Source organism: Struthio camelus, chromosome 3 (genome assembly GCF_040807025.1).
Source record: "Struthio camelus isolate bStrCam1 chromosome 3, bStrCam1.hap1, whole genome shotgun sequence".
Lineage (NCBI taxonomy): Eukaryota > Metazoa > Chordata > Aves > Struthioniformes > Struthionidae > Struthio > Struthio camelus.
In genome coordinates this window covers 46,755,847-46,762,363 of record NC_090944.1, presented here as the reverse complement: position 1 = coordinate 46,762,363, position 6,517 = coordinate 46,755,847, and the positions used below count along the sequence as shown (strand labels likewise).

Genomic DNA, 6,517 nt, shown 5'->3' with positions numbered 1-6,517 from the left:
TCCTCACGGCACACAGACCACGTCCCACCAACGGCCCCGCTCCCGTCCGTTAGCCGTTTCCTTCCAACCCTCGCGGCCGTGACGTCACTGCTCATTTCCCTCCCCCCGCCCCCTCCCGCCGGCGGAGGGAGGGCGGTGCCGGGCCCGCCCCCTGACCCGGCCTGTCAGTCAATCCGGGCTCCGCGGCGTCGGCGGAGGGGGGGGTGGGGCGCAGGCAAGGCGGCAGCCGCAGCCAATGGGCGCGCGAGGTGAGGCGGCGCTGCCGCCAATCCGCTGCTTGCTTCTTCAGGGGTGAGGCGGTTGTTGTCTGTGCGCCCGGCGCTGCGTCGTTGGTGCCGGTCGTTGTCGCCGCCGTCGCCGTTTGAGGGTTCGCGCGAGCCGCAGTAGCAGCAGCCTGGCCCTGCCCCGGTGTCACTGAGGATGAGCCACCGCGCTGCCCAGCGCGCCTCCCGCCCCGTCCGCCCCAGCCCATTCATCTAGCGACTGGTGAGGGCGGGCCGCGTCCTGCTGATGTGTCCGCGGAGGCGGGGGGGGGGGGGGTCGTCCGGCGGAGGGGCTGGCCCGAGGGACGGGACAGCGGTGGGGGACAAGAGGCGCTGAAGGGACGAGGCCAGAGTGGCCGGGGCAGGCAGCCACGCAGGCTGGGAGGGCACCTGCTGCGGGGCGGAAGAAGACTGGCTCGGCTGTTGGCTTTGCTGAGTCTCTTCTGTCGCTCGCCGCTGCCCGGCTACGTGGAAGTGTGTAACGAGAGTCCAAACGGGCACTTCCCCTCCCCCCCCCCCGGTCCTGCCTCTGGCTGGCGCTTGGAAACGCTTCAGCCTGCCGCCGGCAGCCTCTGCCTCGTTTCCTCAGCTGGAGATTCCCGGGAGGTCTCTCGTGTTTCCAAAGTTCTTGGCAATATTTGTCTGCGGCCTTTTGTTAGCAGCTCGCAGTTGTTAGCTGGCTTCGGACAGCACCGTAGGCAGGAAAGAGCTGCAATCTTACAGTTGGTTTTAAAGGATGTTTCCATGCTGTCTTCCTAGGGACCAGCTGCCTAATCTTTAAAATCGTTAAAGTCTGTTCCTTTTTCCCCGAGGTGTTCAGTCTCTGTCCTCATGGAAACTGACTGCTACTTGTGTTTTGTTGTTGTTTGTTTGTTTGTTTTTTAGCAACAGTTGATGTGGTTGCTCTTTACTAATGCTTTACTGAATATTCTGAGTTCCTCACCTGTTATTAAGGCTTGATGTATTTATCTGGTATAGTTTTTAAGTGCAGTGGAATTCCAGAAAAAATTTCAGTTCACTTGCTGTTGATTTGTGTTTTATTGCCACACAGATAAAACTGAAGACCTAAAGGTCCCAGTGTATTGTGGAAGTGCCTACAGCTGCACTTAATGTACTTTTGTCTGTACCCCTTTCTGTATGTTTTAATTTTTTTGGATAGTATTAAGTTATTAACCGTCATTAATGTTACCTGTTTCTAGATGTGCCAAGCACACTATTTCGGTTTGCTATTTATTTACTGTTAGCCTAGATACTTTTTTATTTCTGACATACATACATACATACATATCTGCTGTGAGGTGTTGTGGCTGATCTAGTTACCAATAGTGCTTTGGCCTTTGTTATGAATTAAGGGCAGATGCATCTGTCTATTGTTTGTTAGCGCTGTTAGGAGCAAATGGACTAGAGTTGCTGGATTCTCTTAAATAAAGATACAATGTCAAGAGTTGAATCACTGAACGTGTCATCTTGATAAGGATTGTACTGCTGTTGCTTTGACGGCGGAAGTCATAGAAAGTCTGGAGACAACCTCTAAAAGTCATCTGTCCAGGGATAGCAAGTGATGACACAGAGGCCTGTAGCCCAGTAGTCGAAATGGCTTGAATCTCCCAAGGCCTAGGGGATAGAGCAGGAACCCAGTAATTTTTTTAACATGAATTTGAATTTTGTCCGTATCTTTACATTTAGCCAGGTCATGTTTATTTAAAACTTGCCAGATTGTTTGTCTGACCCATTCTCAGAAACATTCTGACAATTCTGCAATACCTGTGGGTGGCCTCATTAACATTCAACTTATCTTATAAATTGTAAGTGCTTCCTGGCATATATCTTAATCTCCTATGCAGAACGGATGATGACTTAGCCCACTGTCAGGGCTAATAGATTGATTTATTTCAACCCTTTTTCTCCTTTTTGTAACAGCCGTCTTATTTGAAGACACTGTGGCCTCTAGAAAACACAGATAATGGAAAAAATATATCCAGTTTGAGTGTGTATTCAGAGACTGTTTTCCAAATCTTTTGAGTCCTAGTTACTCTTTCTGCAATTTTCTTCTATGCGACTACTTTTCTTAAAACTTGATGTTAAGCTGCTGGTAGCTTAGTGTTTCCCCTTTTCTTGTTGTATATTTAATCAATTTTTTGCCTATGAAATATATTGCACATTCAAATACATTGTTCAGGGGACTGAACAACCTAGATTTCTGCCCAGACTTCCAACAAACGTGCAAAGAATTTTTGAATAGTTTAGACTCTGTGTGGATATATAATCTTCTGAGTAGAAATTAGTGACCTAACTGTTCTTTAAAGCCTTGGAAAATGTGCTGCTTGTAGCTGAAGGGTGTGTTTACTCTTATTTTTCTGGCAATTCATCTATGTTCAGTGGTTTCTTGGAATGTATCCGTGAGGATGTATTGCTTCAAGTTAGTGCTACGTTTATTGTATTACTACCCGGTTTCAATTTGTTAGTCACTCTTGTCAAATTCTAAACTACTACTTTAGTATGTATTAGCAAATGTTGCCTTTAGGTAAGACTACAATCAGCAGAAAACCCTGGAAAATGAGTAACAAATAACCTTGGCTTTGATTCTGTAAGCTTTAGATTTGTCTTTTAATTAGTTTACTAATCAGCCTGCAGTATGGAATTGGTTTTATATACAAATATTTTGAGGATTTCCATGCTATTATGGTTACAGGTGTTCTGTGATGTTATGAAACAAGCGTGAATGGACCTACTTGAAGATGATTATTAAACATCACCATGCTTGTTAAACAAAACAAGAAATCTTTAAGAAACCCCAGTGCCCCTATAAGGATGGGCTTACCTTCCTGCATTGTAAGATGTTGCCACTCATAACTGTCTTCGTTTAAGTGCCTAGCAACTTAATATTGCAAGGAAGAGTAGATGGATTTTGCACCTTTCTAAAAGCCATATTGCTTTTAAAATAGAGACTGATATTTAGTCATGTTGCAGGAGAACCAAATACTAGCTAGTTTTCTGCTAAGTGCATTGCAGATGTAACTGGTATTTAGGAAAAAGCAATACCAGTAAAAAATAAAAATAAATAAAAAAACAAACAGGAAAAAATAGTGAATGGCGTGAGGACAGGTTAAGCCGGTTTCATGGTCAAATAAAGTATTGAAAAATATTTTCTTAATGAAGCTATCTGAAGCTGAATTTCAAAGCATTGTCACCAATTTGACAATTGAGTTAATGCAGTGCACGTGGAAGCTGCAAAACCAGCCATCTGTCTCTAAATGACACTGAGTTCTGAATATATGAGTCTCTTCTACCTCTCTTCTCATTCCCTCCCCTTTTGGAGATCCTTATCTTTTGTGTTGTTAAGACCAAAAAAACTAGAACAGTAGTTACTGGCTGCTGCCTCGGTACTGGTGTCTGCATCTGTATAAGGCTGATTTTGCGATATTTAATACTGCGTATGGGCTTTCATCAAGTAGTACCTAAAAGGCCACAAATATGAATTCTGGTATCAAATGCGTGCCTTCCACAGTGGCAGTTCCAATATATTTCTGATACCTGACCATCCAGCAAGGTTTGGTTGATGCTTCTCTTCTGACAACAACCTTGCGCTTTGCAGCCAAAAGCATTCAACCTCTGTGGAAATACTTTTAGGAAAAAAGATAATTGGGAGTATGTTGGTGGGAAGAACAGGAGTGAACATTCTTCATCTAGTAACTTGTGATACCTCTGTGCTAAACATGAGTGTTCTGGGTGTCACAGAAATTGATGTTGAATATGATCTGCCTTCACTGGGCTTGACTTCTGAAAGACAGTGACTAAGGAACAGATAAGTAGTAGGGGGTTCTAAGGATGCTGCTAGATCAGCATCTATTTGTTATGGCTTAGTTGTTACGTTACAATGTTTTTTTATGTTACCAGAATATAATTGATATAACTTTATCTGTTCTGGAATGCTTTGAGTCCAGCTTGAGAGCATCTTGAATGAGAAAAAGCAAGTAAACAGAATGCTTGGGCTGAAAGATCACTAACGCACCAGAGTCCTGTGTAAACAACTTTTGATACACAGATATTCCTAGAACTTCACAGCGGTAAACTACTTTAGCCAACTTTGTTCAGTTTTCCCCTTGTTTCAGCAGAAAATCTCAAGGTTTCATCTATCTGGCCTCTTCTGTTTGCAGGAAAGGAAGTCTACCATGGTAATCTGTAGTTCTTTAGATATTTCTTAGCTTATTTTTAAAGATGTTTAGAATCTTAGCTATTCTCACACTCAAGAGTTGTGACATCTTTGATTTTTAGGCTGCTTTTTAGCAAAAAAGTGCCAAATCTGCTCTGTGTTCTCTGAGGGGAAGGGCTGAGTAAGAGGGCTCTACCTACTCCCAGGAGGCAAAATTCCACACACACACACACAGGTTATTGCTATGTAGGAATTGCCTCCAACTTGGTTGTAACATTTTATCTTTCCCTGGGTTGTGATAGTAAATAGCTCATGCCTCTTGGCTTCCTTTCCAGTATTTAACAGTGGTTCACTTTTCTGATGCCTTAGACTAGAAAGAAAAGGTGGATGCATACAAGTGTAATGCATTCAAGAAGAATGCATACAAGTGTAGGTTAAACTTTACGTGGTCTTGCAGAAGTCTGCATGCTGGTTGGAAAATGCCCTGTAAGGTGAATGGAAGCTCACTGTGACAAGTGTAAGATGAATTGTTGTGGTCAGTTTTGGTCTCTGAAATACATTTGAATGTTACTGCTGGCTAGAGAGGAGTGACTAAATTGTAGTGAATAAAAATTACTCTTATTGTTTTTTGTTTGCCTGCTGTTTAAATTTGTTTTGAAAGTTTATACTGAATAACTTTGATCTGTGGATTACAATTCCGAGTATTTAATCTCTTCTGAATTGACTGGAAAAAAGATAATCATTTGAGGCTTTGTTATGGAATGTTTAAGTGAATACTCTTGGTTTAGAATTGAGTTTTTCTTGAAAGTTTAGATAGCATTGCTAGTGTTTGCTTTAAACTGATTTCCTAAACTTGGTGATCTTGATGTTAATTCTCGAAATAGAAGGGAGAAGAACTGGGATTTCTATTTTCTCTTCCAAACAAAGTAATCTTTCCCTGACATATCTTTGTAGATGGTTATTAACAAAATATGGATGCGTATTCAGTGCCTGGAAAACAATGGAAACTAAGTTCAGTAGGCTTTTTGAGGGAGGGCAAGGACTGGAGTGTATTTATAGTTGGATTTACAATGACTGCTGAGGGTTTGTTAGCATTCTTAGTTTTATTTATCCATTTGTCATGACAGTGTTTTTCCACTCTGCTCATTGGTAGAACAGTTTTGAACTGCAAACTGGAATAGCAAGCAAAAACATCAATGAGTTTAACAGAATGACTGAATATTACTTGACTCAGTTTGAAACTTGTGCTTGAAAAGATTGAAGTGTGAAGTTTTTTGAGGACTGAATAGCAGTTCATACTTTAAAATAGGAAGTGTAAACTATGCAAATCACTGATACACTGTACAATGTTCACTTTTATAGTGCTGTTCATACTTTGTGTACTGCAACTGTTTTAAACTTAACTGCATGTGTTTAATAGGCTAGATGAATGCTTCTGTCATGCCCTCTTTACTTTTGAGAACGTATATGCCAAAAAAGATGTATATACTAAAGGTAAGTATGCATAGATGTGCAAAGATAGGGCCATATGCCCCAGACAATGAATATATTTGAATGAACAAGAACTTATCTTTTCCTTTTGCTCTTTCCTCCGCCCTTAGCCCTTCCAACTTAGCACTTCATTTCTTCTTGCCTGTTCCAGAAGCTTTAGACTTTAGCCCTGCATGCATGAGTGATAAACATCTGAATTCACATCTCTTATCCAAGTTGGTTTTCCTTGCTTTCTTACCTTCCTTCTTCTCACTTTTGTCAGCATCTCTGGGAGCTGTAGAGAGGAACCTTCCTATTGATTCCGCAGGAATGATTTAGTAGGGAGAGGGGATCAGGCCAGGCAAGAGAAGGTGGGGTGTAATCCTTTTCTGCGGTGACTAGGGGAAGCTGATGTTCCCTTCCTCCTCCTGGGTGGGACTAACAAAGTTGTGTATTCCACACCTGTTTTGTTTGTTTGTGGGGTTTTTTTTCAGCAGTAGTTCAGTCCTTGCTCTCTTATCACAAAGTAACTGTATCATTAGGCAGTAAACTACAAGGGAACTAATAAGGCTGGGAAACCTCACATTTTTCTACCTCCAGGTGACCTTTTTTTGATCCGCTTCACCACATA

General features: G+C 42.3%; 1 protein-coding gene across 13 annotated transcripts in view; it reads left to right on the top strand.

Moving 5' to 3' along the window:
- Positions 1 to 213: 213 nt before the first annotated feature.
- IBTK (inhibitor of Bruton tyrosine kinase) overlaps positions 214 to 6,517 on the top strand; it is a 61,667-nt gene continuing 55,363 nt past the window's right edge. For 7 of the 13 annotated variants that reach the window (XM_068937644.1, XM_068937646.1, XM_068937637.1 and 4 more), the window contains exon 1: positions 288 to 486. The gene's annotated coding sequence lies outside the window, so the exon portion shown is untranslated. Of the gene's footprint in view, positions 487 to 6,517 lie in introns of all 13 variants that reach the window. The other 6 variants (XM_068937647.1, XM_068937643.1, XM_068937645.1 and 3 more) reach the window with 3 other exon arrangements.